The sequence below is a fragment of the Dermochelys coriacea genome, chromosome 4 (genome assembly GCF_009764565.3).
Source record: "Dermochelys coriacea isolate rDerCor1 chromosome 4, rDerCor1.pri.v4, whole genome shotgun sequence".
Classification (NCBI taxonomy): domain Eukaryota; kingdom Metazoa; phylum Chordata; order Testudines; family Dermochelyidae; genus Dermochelys; species Dermochelys coriacea.
Window position 1 is genome coordinate 78,496,782 of NC_050071.1, and position 18,088 is coordinate 78,514,869.

Here is an 18,088-nt window from a genome sequence, read left to right on the forward strand (position 1 = left end):
GCAGCAAACTTGATCCTTTTGGCTGAACCTGCTCAGTGCGTAAGTGGAGAAAAGTGTGGCTCTGGCCCCTCACCTATTTCCCATGCTATTTTTTGGTACCATCTAATCCTGGGGCATGGGGATGAAGGAGTCCTTATGGTCCCCAGAAGCAGAGAGATTGCAACTCTGCCAGAGCTCTGCATAGATCACATAAGTGCGGGAGGTTTCTTGTGCTCACTTGTATTCCTCTCTCCCCACTGTGCAGCTACACAAGGGACAGAAGGCAACTTTTTCAAAAGAGCTTAAGTGCCTAAGTCCTTGTTATGGGGTGTAGATCCTATGCAGGCCCTAACGGGGTTAACATGGGCCTGAAAGGCCAATTACCATACGTGGCAGCACCTGCCAGACAGAGAAAGTGAGGATTGCTTAATGATGAAGCCCAGCTGGAGAATGGCTGGGTGGTGATTATAAAGTCAGGAAGTTTGCAGCAGAAAGAGGTGCAGGGAAGAGAGTTTGCTGTCACTCTCTCAGGGGCAGAAGAGGTAGGAAATAGTCTAGTGAGGTAACAAGAAACCTGAGGGAGTATACCTTGACTGTCAGCTACAGGAAGGTGGGCTGTAACCCTTGAGGTAAGGGGCGTAAGGATCATGGAGCTACTTGTATCATTGATGGAAGACCTGCTTCTAAGGTCACAGAACTCTATTACCCTAGAATGAGTGAACTAAAGTGTGATCTGGCCAAAGGGCTGAGTTGTGGGGAAAGAGACCATCTCAGTGAAAGAGGAAGGAAGTATTGTGTTGGGAGACAGCTACTACACCATGCCTAACCAGTATAACTTGATCCTGAAGTGAATGAACCCATTTACAGTCACATTTTTCAATAGTGATGTTGCTCCTCTTGGCCAAAGGAGGTAGCTAATGTTTGGGGTGTTGCCAGGGTATTTCCATCATCAGGAGAAACTGATGATGTGAATGTAATCTATATCGTCACCATTTTAGAAAATCAATATTTACTAGCAACTATCTGATTATTTCCTTTTGTAAATATAGAAAAATATGGCAGCATCTTAGATTCCAACTTATGGTAATTAGGTAAATTGCTAACTAGCTATGCTTCACAATCTTTAACAACTTACAGTATGTGACTAGCAAAAGATAATGGGAGAAAAAGGTAAAGAAGAGCAGATGGAAAACAGGATGGGAGGAGAACATAAAGGCTGTGGAGAGATAATCTAGAAGTTAACTGCCAATCAAGAAATCCAGCCTAGAAAAACTAAGGTATGGTTAACGAGCTATATATTGGAACCAGAAGTCAGCTTAGTGTTTCATCAATAGAAATGAAATTATTGCTATATACTTAACACAATTCTCCTCTGTGAGAGCTAAGTCTGGTAGCATGCTGAATATCTCTTTTGGTTTTTTTGGAGGGGGGACTTATCTTCCCAAAAGTTAAGGATGAGCTACCTAGCTTTTACCAATGCTATCAGCAGCCATTTTAGTACAAGCAGACACTGTTAGAGAGGGTCTCCTATAAGACTAAAGATGTAGGTTGTAGAGAGGGGAATTCAGTGTATTTTCAAGATTAACCTTGCTACAGAAGGAGTTTCGGTGACATGTTAATGAATGATACAGGTAGCTCCTATTTCCTGAAGAACTCTCAAAAATAGTTGGGTTGATATTCTTGTGTAATGAATGTGGCTAGTGTAACAACGAACACAAAAGAGTAAATAAAAAAAGCTTGAATTTAAAAATCACTTTTTAAAGAAATTCTACACCATTGTGCTGAATGACCTTCCACAGCTGCCAGACTGCTCTCTGATGTTTCAGTTCCTTAATAGAATGGTGATTTACAGTTTTGGGGTGGAGTTAAGCTGGCATGTGACTGAAGTAGAAGTGTGAGTATGAGGGCCATTGAATCTGTAATTATGATAAATTGTGAAAATTCAGTAAACACCTGTGCTGAATAACTTTGTGCTGATCCACAGGAAAAAGTCACTCTTTCTATGGTTGGTAAGATTTTTATTCATCTCTATGGTATGTTTCTTTGCTTTGCATTTTAAAGAAAAATCTCCCCAGTGCACTAACCTGCCTTTGACTTGGGGACCTTTGTTGTGGAAGTGGGGTAGGAATTGCTTTCACTACATGAGGGAGGGAAAAGGAAGTGGCTCCCCTTCAGAGTCTCCATCATGGAGTGACCCTTACAGCCCTAATCTCTCCCCTTAGTCTGTGGAGAAAGGATAGAAGAATCCAAGCAGCAACCAAACTCTTTCCCCACACAATTCACTCCACCCTTGCCTGTCCACAGCTTTCCTCCACATAGTTAAGCTGCACAGGATGTGTGCACCACTTATGAGGATTTAGCAAATCTTGCTATTCCCTTGCACAATGCCCTCCTTGTCAAAGAGAAGGTAGGGGTGTGCGCGCGCGTGTGTGTGTGTGTAGGAGGTAGCGGGGGATTAGGATGATTCCAAAAGCACAAAATAGAAGGAAAAAATGAGGAAGACTCCATAGTAGTGGAGAATGGGAATCATCAGAAGACTCAACATAAATAACATCTATCAATCAAAACTCATGTATAGCTGAATCTGCAAGAGCTAAAACTGCTCCCAGGCATGGTATTTGGATACCATGATGATAGGGATCTACATAAGCTTCTAGATACACTGATATCTGTGGGTTAGCGACAGTTGTCTGCCTACAGAACTGTGTAGAAAAGCATCTATTGTTCTGAAAACCTAAGGCTGTATTCAGTCAAAACGCTGTCCTCCAGATCTGCAAAATTTGTACTATTGCTTCATAGATGATGCTTCCCTTATCAGTCCTCAGTAAAAATAGTGTGGATCTCTTTGGAGATGCTCAGAAAAATTTCCAGGGACCCTCTTTATCACAGAGTGCAAAATACAGGTAGATCTCCTTTTGTTGGTGTCAGAACTTCATAGACTTGCAACAAGGCTCTCCCAACTACTATACAAAAGGGCACTAGTTCAAGTATTGTTCTATTTAGTGTGCCTAGGGTATTAAAATAGTTTTGATTGATGAACCAGATAGGAAAATACCAAAGACGTATGAGCAGTTAAAAAAATCCCTAAACCAGTTCATATTTTATCTAACCAACTGTGACTGGTACTTAAGAATAATAATAAAAATAAGAGTGATAAGTGATTCTCCTATCTTTGTATAATCTCATTTGAACTATACCTCATTATCTGAAACTGTACTCATTATGTATAGCATAACAATCCTGAAAGTAATGGAGTAAATACTACATGAACTCAGAATAGTATTGGAAAAAACAATATTGTGTGTGTGTGTGTGTGTTTATATAACACACAAACTATGTTAAAAGAACATTATGAAGGTTGCAATGTCAAGCACTCAAAACTGAGGATACGCCAGAAGTAAGGTTACCTATGCAAGTTTAAATTGTCCCCTGTGTGTGTGTGTGTGTGGATGGATTATGAAACAGTCTTTAGTTTCATGATCATGCTGTGTTTTCCACAATACTTGGCCTCATTCAGTGCACAGGATGATCATAGCTCACTTAATGAGCAGCTATTCAATATTTTTGTTTTGCCCTCCTTGATCGAAGTGCCTTATGTACTTCACATATGTATGTTCAATCCTTGCTCTGAAGGCACAATTATTATTTTCCTCATGGACTTTCTATGGTTCTCATCATTGTAGTACCAGAGTGCTTCATAAATACTAACTTTTACAACACCCAGGTGACTTTTGAGAATGGTTTTATCCCTATTTTACAGAAGGGGAAAGGAGACTCACATTAAGGTCAAAAGTATCCACTGATTTTAAAGTGCCCAAGTGGAAACATCTAGGACTTCGAGTACTTACAAAAGCACAGCACACATTAAGTACGCTTAGAGCTAGGAGGGCTCAGCAGTCAGCACTTCTGCAAATCAGACCTCATGGTCTCAAGTCCAGCTCCCAGAAAATGACACCACCTCTGAACAGTCTGGTTTCAGTCATTAGCCCAGAGTCATGTAGGAACTCCATGGCTGGGACAAAATCAGTTTCTCCAGGGTTAGTTTTCAATTGCCTTAACCATGAGATTGTACTTTCTCTTCCTGCAATACCCTGCCACATTCATAATATATCTCCCAGATTCTGCAACAAAGGGCCAGGGGTTCTACAAACGGTTTCCTTTACTACACACCCCGATTCATCCCCAGAGAAGGTCTGGCCTTTGCACAGAGGTCCTGTGGTAAAAACTAATATGTGCTCCTGTAATGAAGACTGTACTATAATGTATACACACAAGGGGGCTGAATTAAAGTTGCCCAAGACCCCCCCCCCAAAAAAAAAAGACTGGCCTGGGGCAGCTGTAACTGGTGGGTAGCTCAGCCATTTCAGTTCCGCCTTTCCTAGGCTGCTCTGGCTGGCTGTGTGGGGATGGAGGAAGCATCCCGCCCTTTCCTAGGCTTTAGGTTGAGGCAGGACCAGCAGATCACCTATTCTCTTCTCCTTCTTGGGGCTCTCATGATCAAATAGGAAAGCAGGCAATGGCGAAACCAAAGATAACTCTCATCCTCCTTCCCTTTGGTACTCAGTAGGTGGCTAGTGGGGCAGTTTTAAGAAGCTACAAAAGGGAAGGGACAGCAGTGCCCCTCCCCTTAGTAACTTAAAACACTTTAGGTTAATAATAATTAATTTAAAACCCACCCCCCCAGAGCACAGCTCAGCATATACACTTTCAATCCAAAACAAAATGCATGCTCTTTTTAACATAGTTGCCATTCAGTTCACAATTTTGGGCACCACCGATGTAGAGAAGCATGGTTAGCTGTACAAGTACTGTCCTAAATGTATCTTCATCAGGCAGTGTGGGCACTGTAGAACTATCATTTAAGGTATTGCATGACCTCATGCAGAAACATCTCCATGTTAATTCAGCCTGAGTACATTTAGCCCATAGCAGGATTGAACACCTGAATATTCAAAATAGGAACAGGAGATCAGTGACTTAAAGTAGCTTATCCAAAAAATAAAAGCACTTGATATTTTTCAAATACTTTTTAGATGGAGTGGGTTTGATTCTATCAACAACAGCTTTTGATAATGATTAATCCTTCTTCTATTGGCAGAATCAGCTGGACCTGCTACTGAGCCACATAAATCAGTAAGTTTGGAATTGTTTATGTGACTGAAGGGAAAGTCAGCAACCTAGAACTCATCCAGATAACTAGGAAGAAGCAGTTAAGAAATGTGTTAATGAGAGATTTTGGCTATCAACGTGCATTAATTCTACATATTACACCAGTCAAAAAATCTGTTTGTGTAAAATATATTGAAAAATAACATGTTGAAAATGCCTTGGCTCTTGGGCTTTCACCACTGGTACTAATGAGGTTAATATTGTGTGAAATGTGGTATGTGGGTGAGTTGTATTTTGAGGTTTTTTTATCATGAATCAGATGTAAAATATGCTGGATCTCCGCCACTGGAAAAAAAGTAATTTCACTTAAGCCTATAAACCCATTTTGAGAGAATTAGGTCTTTAAATTGTAAAAATCACAATCAGGGTGCTATTAATCAGTATGCTTTCAGCAACAGAAATGGCATCAAATACAATTAATTTCCCAGTTTTTTTTAACCTACTTCTGACCTGAATTTAAACAAGCATGAATGTATTTTATTTATTGTCAAGAAGAGCTTGTAGTTTTACAATATGTTCAGACAAGTTTTAGGTAGTTTAGTACTGGATTCAGTTTATGCAATTATATCTCTTTGTTGTTCTCTTTTCAGTGACTTGAAGAAAGTAGGCTTTTTGTGTTACAAGGCATGTTTCATTCCTATCTATTTCTGAATATGGGGTTAAGTTGATGCTACTTGATACTCTATTCTGTTTTCTTATATGGAAGTTAATGGGAGCTCAGTCAAATATGAACTGAGTGAGGACTTCAGGCTTTGTTTCCTACATTTGTCCCCTCTGCCCCTCCTCTCCCCACCCCCTCATTCCTCCCAGCACTCCAAGCCCCATTTCTTCTAACTACTTACCCATATTTATGGTCACATTCTTAAGAATCAGTGTCCCCTCAAACTTACTCCATGTCCCCTTTCAAAGAGGCAAGTGAAAACTATCCTTAATCTTAGGTTTCAGAGTAGCAGCCGTGTTAGTCTGTATTCGCAAAAAGAAAAGGAGTACTTGTGGCACCTTAGGGACTAACAAATTTATTAGAGCATAAGCTTTCGTGAGCTATAGCTCACTTCATTGGATGCATTATGTAATGCATCCGATGAAGTGAGCTGTAGCTCACGAAAGCTTATGCTCTAATAAATTTGTTAGTCTCTAAGGTGCCACAAGTACTCCTTTTCTTTATCCTTAATCTTGTCATTCCCCTTTACCAGGCAGCCCTCCCTTCCCATTCCTTTCTTCCTTGAACTCCATCTTTGAAGATAATACTGTGCTATTTCCTGGTTGCTGCTCCAATCCACTATTGGCTGCTATTTCTGCACTGAGGCTTTGCGCTCGGATCTCACTTTCCCCTTGGGCTTTCCTGACCTACCAGCCAAGAATGTATCTTTAGAATAACAGGAAGCACCATAGAGGAGAGTATTCCATTCACAACAGAAGTAACACTAGTCGGGAAATGGAGTGGCAGTAGACAGATGGAAAAATGGGATTTTGAAAAGCTAAGGTCAGTGAGATACTATGGACAAGAACAAAAACTGGATTATTAGATAAGAAAGCTGGTGTGGGTTTTTTGTTTTTCTTTTTTAAGAAGGCAGGTTGATAGTTTTGGGCACGGAAGTGCATTCAAACTAATCAATCACTCCACTAGAGTTCCCTGCATTAAATGCCAAAAATCAGATCTGCCTGCAAATGTCCTTGGTGGACTTCTTAGGGAAATGTCTATTTAACTGTAAATAGCGCTTATTGAGATTAGACACCTGTGCATCGCGGGATCAAAGGTAGAACTTCCTGTCATAATAGGGGCATGTTTGTTAATATTAAATCCTAGCATGAGGAAGCATATTTATTTCAAATCTTTTAAAATATTTTTATAGGTGGGGCTAATAGCATTGCCTGCTATTAAAGTTACTTGCCGCTTCCCATTTTAAGGCCTGTTCAGTTGCTTATAACTTTGCAAAATTTTTGCCATTTGGGAAGAAGTTTTTCCATCCTGAGTGCCTGCTGCAGGTTATCTTTTTGTTTTTAAAAAAATGTTTCAGCCAAGATGGTTTAGCCATTTCTGAGTACACTCTGAAACCTGTCATTAGGTAAAAATGTTTACCTAAGCCCCCTGCCGCACCCCACACCCCTCCTGCATCCCAACCCTCTGCCCTGAGCCCCCAACCCTTGCCCTGAGCCCCTTCCCACACTCCACACCCCTCTCTGAACCCCAACTCCCTGCCCTGAGCCCCTTCCTGCACACCACACCCCCTCCCACACCCCGCACCCCAACCCTCTGCCCTACATTCATGGCCATGCATGCAATTTCTCCAACCAGATGTGGCCCTCAGGCAAAAAGGTTTGATCACCCTTGGCCTAGATTATATTTATTCCTTCCATGTGTGCAGGGGACTGGACTAGATGACCTTTTGAGGTCCTTTCCAGTTCTACGATGCTATGATTCTATGACTATTGACTTTATTGAAGAAGTGTGAAGAGCCTGTTTTACTTTCTTTCCCAATATTTCCTGATTATGAAAACAACAGTAAAAGCAATTCAGACTGTAAAAGATTAATTAAATACAAATCGTTTGAACTTTAAGTTTTTTTTTTAAATTGAAATATTCAGACAGTTTCTAGAAATGCTGGGCCAAACTTCCAAAATATATACTTTTGTGCAAGATCTGTCAAACACCTATATACAAACTGTTCAAGTGGTAATATCTGTGAGTTTGGGGATGTCATAAATATAAAGGGAAGGGTAAACACCTTTAAATCCCTCCTGGCCAGAAGAAAAACCCTTTCATCTGTAGAGGGTTAAGAAGCTAAGACAACCTCGCTGGCACTTGACCAAAATGACCAATGAGGAGACAAGATACTTTCAAAACTGGAGGAGGAAATCAAAGGGTTCTCTCTGTCCGGGAGTTGCTTTTGCCAGGACCAGAGCAGGAATGCAGGTCAGAACTCCTGTGAAGAGTTAATAAGCAGTCTAGTTAGATATGCATTAGATTCTGTTTTGTTTAAATGGCTGATATAATAAGTTGTGCTGAATGGAATGTATATTCCTTTTTTTGTGTCTTTTTGTAACTTAAGATTTAGCCTAGAGGGATTCTCTATGTTTTGAATCTGATTACCCTGTAGGTATTTACCATCCTGATTTTACAGAGGTGATTCTTTTTCTTTAATTAAAATTCTTCTTTGAAGAACCTGATTGCTTTTTCATTGTTCTGAAGAGCCAAGGGTTTGGGTCTGTGTTCACCTATGCAAATTGGTGAAGATTTTAATCAAGCCTTCCCCAGGAAAGGGGGTGTAGGGCTTGGGGGGATTTTAGGGGGAAAGACGTTTCCAAGTGGACTCTTTCCCTGTTATATTTGTTAGATGCTTGGTGGTGGCAGCAATAAAGTCCAGGGACAAAAGGTAAAATAGTTTGTACCTTGGGGAAGTTTTAACCTAAGCTGGTAAAAATAAGCTTAGGGGGTTTTTCATGCAGGTCCCCATATCTATGTACCCTAGTGTTCAGAGTGGGGAATGAACCTTGACAGGAGGTTTACTCATGTCAAAGTTAATAAGCACAAATGGAGGTATAGCAACCACACTAAAAGAAACTCGAGCCCTTCCATGAAAAACAAACACCAAAAAAAAATCTATTTCTGATTTCCCCCCCCTTCCATTACCCAGTTTCATACATCTCCTCACTACCCCTCAGGGAGTAGAGATAATGTCAGTGTGACCTAACAATAGATTTCATTTTTTTATTATGTACGTTTAATGTGTTTGACTGAAAGCTCTTCTGAACAGGGATCATCTTTGTTATTTGTTTGTACAGTGCCTAGCACAATGGGGTCTTGGTCTCAAACAATAACTAATCAATACTACTTTTGTTTAATCTAAACAGAACTCATATTGATCATTGTGTAGGGAAAAATTCTTTAAGACGTGTGAGAGTTGAGAGGGGACATATAGAAAGAAAATTTCCAAGGAGTCGTCTGCGGAGATTGCCTGAATATTCTACGAGTCTCCCAATAGAAATGGCTCCAATGCCATAAGAGACACCCCTTCACCCAGCTTTGGCTTTCCCTACAGAGACCGAGGAAGGGCTGAGGGGAGGGGAAAAGGTAAGTTAACCTGTGATTGTATTAATTCTTCCAGGTAAATTTCAACAAGGCTGAAAAGGGAAGCAGGGGTGGGGGGTAGCAAGACAATTTGCATGCCCTTGGCTCTGTCCCCAGTCCACCTAGTCTCAACTCGCTTCTCCAGTATGAACCCTGTGAAAAAGGAGGAGAAAATCATCTGGGCTCTTAACAATAACATCTGTCTCTTCCGTGGGGTGGGAGGGAGGGATGGATATAGTGGCCTACATGGGCCTAAACTGGGTATACTCATGAGCACACTTCCTAAAGCCAGTAGGAATTCCTAAATGAGTAACTTGTGCTGGATTTGGCTCAGCCTCAGGGTGCCAAGGAAGATGTACTCTTCCCATTGGAGCAGTACAGAGCGACCAGCAGGCAGCACAGACAGCCCAAGGGGACCAATGAAACTTGAGGTACAAGCACCATCACAACTAGATTTCAGACACTTATTCCTGGAATTACTATACCTGCTAATCATAAATGTATAAAAAGTGATGACTGCAGCATTTGTGTGAATAAGATATTTGTAATACCATCGCTGAAGGGAAGGAGCATCATTAATATCCTGCAGTTCTTTAAACTACTTCTCAGTTCTGATCAGAAACAGAAGTATTATTTTATCCTTTACATTCTAACTTGATTAAGTGACTGTTAAACCCAAGTCTATAACACACCCCTGGGGAGAATGTGGATATTTGAAAAAGCCAAGGTTAATGATCACACAAACCAACTTCATTTTCTAGAGGATGTGTCTGTGCATCTCAGAAGTAAAGGACAGAGGGAGTTGGAAAAAATAAATGGCAAACTCTTGGCTATATCTCCATCAGAAAATATGACTCTACAATGTTGTTGGGGTTTCACAGAGACAGAATTCAGATAAGGATTTTGTTATGATCAATAAAATGTTGTTAACGTTTTTTTGAATCAAGACCTTATTAAAGACAAGAATCCTCAGGTGGGTTTTGTTGATATCATTACCCTTTAGAGAGTTATGGGTCAGTACCAGTTTCATCTCACTGAAGCCAACCTCTGCAGCCTTTAGTGTGGAACTGGTGTATGAAACACAATACTCATTTTCTGTTATAGTCTTGTTAGGTAAAATTCACTGGCATTTCAGTAAATCAACCTACAAAGAAATTATGCTGGAATATTTGTGAGTCTTCTGTTGAATATATGTTTTCACTTGAGGCAGTATATCTGTAAGTTTGCAGTCCAGCAATTGATCCACATAGTTTGCTCTCTTAATAGGGCTGGTTGTGACTGAAACTTAATTCTACATGACATTTCTACATGTTGTATATTACCAGCAAAATAAAGAATTAGTGTTAATACATGTATCTTTTATTTTCATTTAAGTAACCAGTTTATAACTGTATTTAAACTGAAGTATATTATGACTTTAAACTTCCAAATTCACTTTCATGCACAAGTTAAAAAAAATCATATGAATTACACAGAAAAGTAAATTATAATTCCTTTGTTCACTCTTGGACAGCTGAACAGCATTGGCAGGCTTAGTCTAGTCCTGCTAGCTAACTGTAAGGCATATTTTAGCCTTTGGCTTTGCCTCAGGAAAAATACATCTAAAAATTCATATTTTTCAATTATCACTGTCTAGTATGTCTTTTGAAGCTATATATCCAAGATCAGAACAAGGATATGCATTCAATTCTTATTTTTTAAATGGAGATTACAGGATTCTTACACAATCTTGACTCTGACATGTAGATTTCCTAGTAGTGTGTTATGACTTTGCTACAGCAAAATAATTAATACCATATAACTATATGTATTTAGTACAGTTCTTACTAATACAATAATTACTTCCTTGAGGTAATTGACCCCTTGAGGGTCCTAATTAGTGTCAATGAGACACAACTAACATCTCAAACAGTATAGCTCTATAATACTTGTCTTTAAATATTTTAAAGCTAATTTTATTGAAATGAATATTACATGGAGATATGGTTCTCAGTTCTACTTGATATATTCAATTTAAGCCTGTTTTAGTTTTATTGAATTCCTTTGTTACATATATAAATTATGGGAACAGATGAATATGGCTGAACTGCTTGGTAATAGCAACCATAATATAATTAAATGTAAACATCTTATAGGAGCAAAAATACCCAAAACAATCCCTCACCACATTTAACTTGAAAAAGGGGAGCTACACAATTGAAGAAGCTAGTTAAATGGGAACTAAAAGGAACAGTCTCAAAGGAAAATGCCTGCCAACTGCATGGAAGCTACTTTAAAAGGCCATACCAGAGTCTCAAATTAAATATATGCTCCCCACCCCCAGCCCGCATCAGAGAACTGAAAAAAACCACTATGACTAAGCAGCAGAGTAAAAAAAAAAATAGAGGCAGTGAGACATCCTTTAAAAATTCAAAGTTAAATCCTACTAAGGGAAAATAGAATGGAGCATAAACTCTGGCAAGTCAAATGTGAACATATAATTAGGCAGGCCAAGAAACAATTTGAAGAGCAACCAGCTAAGGATATAAAAACATACTGCAACAATTTTTAAGTACATCAGGAAGCCTGCCCAGCAATCAGTGGTGCCCCTGGACAATTGGATGCTAAAGGAGCACTTGAGAAAAACCACAAAGTTGCAGAGAAGGTAAATGAACTTCAGTCTTCACTGCAGAAGATTTGGTATAGATTCCTATACCCAAGCCATACTGAGGAACTATCCCAGACTGAGGAGTCAATAGGGGAGGTTTTAGAAAAAAAAATGCTAAAATAAATAATAATAAGTCCTCAGGACCAGATGATATTTACCCAAAAGTTTCAAAGGAACTCAAATAGGAAGTTGCAAAACCACTATGTGTGGCATGTATCCTATTGTTTAAATCAGCCTCTTATACCAGATGACTGGAGGATAGGTAATGTAATGCTGATTTTTTTTTAAAGGCTCTAACAGTGATTCTAGCAATTTACAGGCTGGTAAGCATACCTTCTTTACTTGGGAAGTTGGTTGAAACCATAGTAAAGAACAAAATTATCAGGCACATAGATAAACACGATAAAGCTTTTGTAAAAGGAAATCATGCCTCATCGATCTATTACAATTCTTTGAGGGTGTCATCAAGCATGTGGACAAGGGTAATCCAGTTGATATTGTGTACAAGAACTTTCAGAAAGCCTTCATCAAGGTTTCACACCAAAGCTTTTAAAGCAAGCAGTTATGGTGTAAGAGGGAAGGTCCTCTCATGGATCAATAACTGGCTAAAAGTTAGGAAACAGAGTCAGAATAAATGGTCAGTTTTCACTATGGAGAGAGGCAAATAGAAGAGTCTGACAAGAATCTGAATTGGGACCTGTGCTGTTCAACATATTCATAAATGATCTGGAAAGGGGGACAAACAATGAGGTGGCAAATGCAGATGATACAAAATTACTCAATATTTAAGTCCAAAACTGACTGTGAAGGGTGACAAAGGATCTCACAAAACTGAGTGCCTGGGCAACAAAATGGAAGATTAAATTCAATGTTGATAAGTGCAAAGTAATGCACATTGGAAAATTTAGTCCCAACTATACATACAAAATGACACGGTCTAAATTAGCTGTTACGACTCAAGAAAGAGATCTTGGAGTCACTGTGGATAGTTTTCTGAAAACACTCCCCCCAATGTGCAGCAACAGTCAAAAAAGCTAACAGTGGCAGGAGCCATTAGGAAAGCGATAGATAAAACAGAGAATATCATAATGCTACTATATAAAATCCATGGAATGCCCAGACCTTGAATAATGTGTGTAATTCAGGTTCATCCATCTCAAAAAGATATATTAGAATTGAAAAGAGTACAGAGAAAGGAAACAAATGATTAGGGGTATGGAACAGCTTCTATATGAGGAGAGATAGAGACTGGTATTATTCGGTTTAGAAAAGAGATGACTAAGTGGTTCTACAAAATTATGAATGGTATGAAGAAAGTGAAAAAGTATTATTTACTACTTCAAGTAGCACTAGACTCAAAGGTCACCCAATGAAATTAATAGGCAGCAGATTTTTGAAAAGAGTCTCTACCACTCTGCTGGACTTGATTAGAGAGCTGCATAATGGAAAGAACACTGCCCGTGTTCATCTGGGGAACCAGATGTCAGTGCCTTTTAAATCAGTATCTGGTGTTAGACAGGGTTGTGTTCTGGACCCTGCACTCTTTTGTCGGGTAATGGATGTCATAATGCAGCATTCCATCAGGTCCATAGACATTGAGATCAGTGATCTCTCACTCACAGACCTTGACTATGCTGGTGATGTTCTTTTACGACAGAGCCCCAACAGGTTTTGTGAGGCACTCCAGCATATGGAGGAGGAGTCAGCGAAGATTGGTCTTCATGTTTCATGGTTTCACTCTTCTCTTCTGCAGACTAAATAAGCCCAGTTCCCTCAGCCTCTCCTCATAAGTCATGTGCCCCAGCTCCCTAATAATTTTTGTTGCCCTCTGCTGGACTCCCTCCAATTTGTCCACATCATTTCTGTAGGGGAGCCCCAAAACTGGACACAATATTCCAGATGTGGCCTTCCCAGTGCCTAATAGAGGGGAATAATCACTTTCCTCAATCTGCTGAAAATGCTCCTACTAATGCATCCCAATATGCCATTAGCCTTCTTGGCAACAAGGGCACACTGTTGACTCATATCCAGCTTCTTGTCCACTGTAATCCCCAGGTCTATTTCTGTGGAACTACTGCTTAGCCAGTCGGTCCCCAGCCTGTAGCAGTGCATGGGATTCTTCTGTCATAAGTGCAGGACTCTGTACTTGTCCTTGTTGAACCTCATCAGATTTCTTTTTGCCCAGTCCTCCAATTTGTCTAGGTCACTCTGGACCCTATCCCTACCTTCCAGCATATCCACCTCTTCCCCCATCTTAGTGTCATCTGCGAACTTGCTGAGGGTGCAATCCATCCCATCATCCAGATCATTAATGAAGATGTTGAACAAAACCAGCCCCAGGACTGACCCATGGGGCACTCCGCTTGATACCAGCTGCCAACTAGACATCGAGCCATTGATCACTATATGTTGAGCCCAACGATCTAGCCAGCTTTCTATCTACCTTATAGTTCAGTCATCCAATACATACTTTTTTAACTTGCTGGCAAGAATACTGTGGGAGACCGTATCAAAAGCTTTGCTAAAGTCAAGATATATCACGTCCACTGCTTTCCCCTCATCCACAGAGCCAGTTATCTCATCATAGGAGGCAATCAGGATGGTCAGGCATGACTTGCCCTTGGTGAATCCATGTTGACTGTTCCTGATCACCTTCCTCTCCTCCAAGTGCTTCAAAATGGATTCTTTGAGGACCTGCTTCATAATATTTCCAGGGACTGAGATGATGCTGACCTGGCTGTAGTTCTCTGGATTCTCCTTCTTTCCTTTTAAAAAGATGGGCACTATATTTGCCTTTTCCAGTCGCCCAGGACCTCCTCCGATCACCACGAGTTTTCAAAGATAATGGCTATGCAATCACATCAGCCAACTCCCTCAACACCTTTGGATGTATTAGATCCAGACCCATGGACTTGCGCACGTCCAGCTTTTCGAAATAGTCCTTAACCTGTTCTTTCGCCACTTTTGTTTCATAATTGAACTCAAGTGTTATGTTTAATAGAGGAGTGGTGGGCTAAGGTAAAATTGGTAAACTGGGCTAAACTGTTCCTTTTGGGAACAATGGGTCTAGGATTTCTGTGGGTATTCAGTGATCAGGGGCTGGATATCCCAGGGGAACACTTTCAAGGGACTTGAGGGCTAGGGTGCACCTGTTGTCAACTAGCAAGGCATAGATGACTCATGCCTCCCCATACTGGGGGTGCACAATCTAAAGGGAGGACACATGACTGCCCCACATGTCCTCTGTTCAGCAACCCCCATCCTGTGCTCTCCCTGCCTCCTGTAACCTGCGGTGGAGGGGCTTTTTCCTTCCCCCCAACACGTTCGGCTACTCTACCTGGCAGCCGGGCCTGGGTGGGGTGCAGAACCACTTCTCACATAGCTGAAGCTGGCTGCTACAGGTCACTGCTCTGTGCAGTGCATCTGCTGCCTCAGAGACCCAGGCTGGGGAGGCAGTAATGGCAGCTGCCCACCCTCTTTGCTCGCTGCTTCGGCCTGGCTGCCGGAGACAGAAGCAGAGTAGGTTGGAAACATGGGGGTGGGGGGAGCAGGGGACACCAGCTTGCTTGGCCACTGTCCCTGGCAGCCAGGCCCGGGTAGGGGGTGGCTCACTGTTACCTCCCGAGGCAAGCTCTCTCAGGCAGCTGCCATACCACACAGAGCGGTGACCCAAAGCATCCAGCATGAAAAGCAGCTGGTCCCACCCCTTCCGCTCCCTGCCCAGGTCAGGATGGCAGGTACAGAGGCCAACTGTGCTGGGGAGGAGGCGAGGCACAGCGGGAGACGGGTGCCTGTCTCCCTCCCCATAGCAGGCCAATCTAGGGGGGTACTTGACCCTGTATGACCCCCCACATGGCACCACTGCTGCAAGGCAAAGGCATGGCAAAGGCAAGGCAAAGGCATTGCCAGAGGAGAGTGCTTGAGTGGCTGACAGGTTGATTGTGTTTGGGAGCTAACACCAGCTAGTACAGGCAAGATTCCCTCACACTGGAGACAAGTGACTCTTAACCCTGGGTGCCCTGAGATACAGCATAGTTAATCACTTTCTCCTGAAAGTGACTGAAAATAACCTCATAAATAACAGGAAAGCAAGAAAAAAAACCATTAGAAAAATCTTGTTTTAAATGAGTACTTTACTACATAAAGGGTGCGTTACTAGCAAATGTATCTGTCCATATAAAAAGACACACTTCTCAAGGCAAGTCCCTTATATTTGTTTCCACTGAAAACAAAGGAATCCCTGAATCCAGCTTGGGAAGCAGAAGGTTTTTTTAGCCCAGTTCATTTTCGCTGGTGAAAATAAGGCTTCAGCCCTTGTCTATCTGCAGCCAGGGCACAGTAGTGCTGCCAGGCAGGGAGAGGGCAGCTAAGCCAGGGCGTCCAGGAGATGTGCTGATTCAAGCACACCTTTCATGTAACCTTCACCAGGAGGGTTCCCAGTGAGCTCCAATGGAGTTTACAGGTGCCCCGCTTTGGCAGAGGGCAGCATCAGGAAAACTATCTGCTTAACCCTGGCACTGAATGCCTATGGTAGTGCTGGCCCTATGGGCACAGAGGTGTTCAAATTACAGAGAGGAAAATCCTGCCCTCTGTCTCCAGTGTACATACTGTAGCAATGCTCTGTGTTGTGCACACAGGGATAGTGGGGGGGGGGAGAAGGAAACTATCCAATGCCTGATATGATGGGGCATCCAGGATTTCCAGGTTTATGGATCTTGGGTAGCAGATAGAATACCCAAGTCCAGGGGTGTGTCTGTGCGGATTTGTTCTTGTGCTTTTTCAGGGAGTTTCTTGAGCAAATGGTGTAGTTTCATTTGGTAACCCTCAGTGGGATCAGAGGGTGGTGGCTTGTAGAAAGGTTTCAGAGTAGCAGCTGTGATAGTCTGTATTTGCAAAAAAGAAAAGGAGTACTAGTGGCACCTTAGAGACTAACAAATTTATTTGAGCATAAGCTTTCGTGAGCTACAGCTCACTTCATCGGATGCATTCGGGGAAAATACAGTGGGGAGATTTATATACCTCCCCACTTTATATAAATTTATATAAATATCCCCACTGTATTTTCCACCAAATGCATCCGATGAAGTGAGCTGTAGCTCACGAAAGCTTATGCTCAAATAAATTTGTTAGTCTCTAAGGTGCCACAAGTACTCCTTTTCTTTTTTGGCTTGTAGAAAGTGGTGTTGGAGAGCTGTCTAGTAGCCTCTTGTTCATATTCCTCCCCATTCCTATTCATGACGACAACAGCACCTCCTTTGTCAGCCTTTTTGATTATGATGTCAGAGTTGTTTCTGAAGCTGTGGATGGCATTGTGTTCTGCACGGCTGAGGTTATGGGGCAAGTGGTGTTGCTTTTCCACAATTTCAGCCTGTGCACATTGGCGGAAGCACTCTATGTAGTAGTCCAGTCTGTTGTTTCGACTTTCAGGAGGAGTCCACCCAGAATCCTTCTTTTTGTAGTGTTGGTAGGAAGGTCTCTGTGGGTTAGTATGTTGTTCAGAGGTGTGTTGGAAATATTCCTTGAATCGGAGACGTTGAAAATAGGATTCTAGGTCACCACAGAACTGTATCACATTCATGGGGGTGGAGGGGCAAAAGGAGAGGCCCTGAGATAAGACAGATTCTTCTGCTGGGCTAAGAGTATAGTTGGATAGATTAACAATATTTCTGGGTGGGTTAAGGGAACCACTGTTGTGGCCCCTTGTGGCATGTAGTAGTTTAGATAGTTTGGTGTCCTTTTTCTTTTGTAGAGAAGCAAAGTGTGTGTTGTAAATTGCTTGTCTAATTTTTGTAAAGTCCAGCCACGGGGAAGTTTGTGTGGAAGGTTGTTTTTTTATGAGAGTATCCAATTTTGAGACTCATTCTTAATCTTTCCCTGTTTGCTGTAGAGGTTGTTGATCAGGTGGTTCCGCAGTTTCTTTGAGAGTGTGTGGCACAAGCTGTCAGCATGGTCTGTGTGGTATATAGATTGTAATGGATTTTTTACCTTCAGTCCTTTTGCTGTGATGTCCATCTGTTTGCATTTGGAGAGGAAGATGATGTCTGTCTGTATCTGTACGAGTTTTTTCATGAAGTTGATAGATTTCCACTCCATACAGCTAAATTCAGTGCCTTTCATAATGACAGGTTTCAGAGTAGCAGCCATGTTAGTCTGTATTCGCAAAAAGAAAAGGAGTACTTGTGGCACCTTCGAGACTAACAAATTTATTTGAGCATAAGCTTTTG

General features: G+C 41.5%; 1 long non-coding RNA gene across 1 annotated transcript; it reads left to right on the plus strand.

Annotated features, from left to right (window-relative positions):
- The first annotated feature begins 490 nt into the window (after positions 1–490).
- Positions 491–10,678, plus strand: LOC119854974. The gene is made up of 5 exons (XR_005292712.2): positions 491–608; positions 1,117–1,256; positions 5,078–5,112; positions 9,001–9,220; positions 9,552–10,678. It is a non-coding gene; the product is annotated as an uncharacterized LOC119854974 (long non-coding RNA).
- Positions 10,679–18,088: the final 7,410 nt, after the last annotated feature.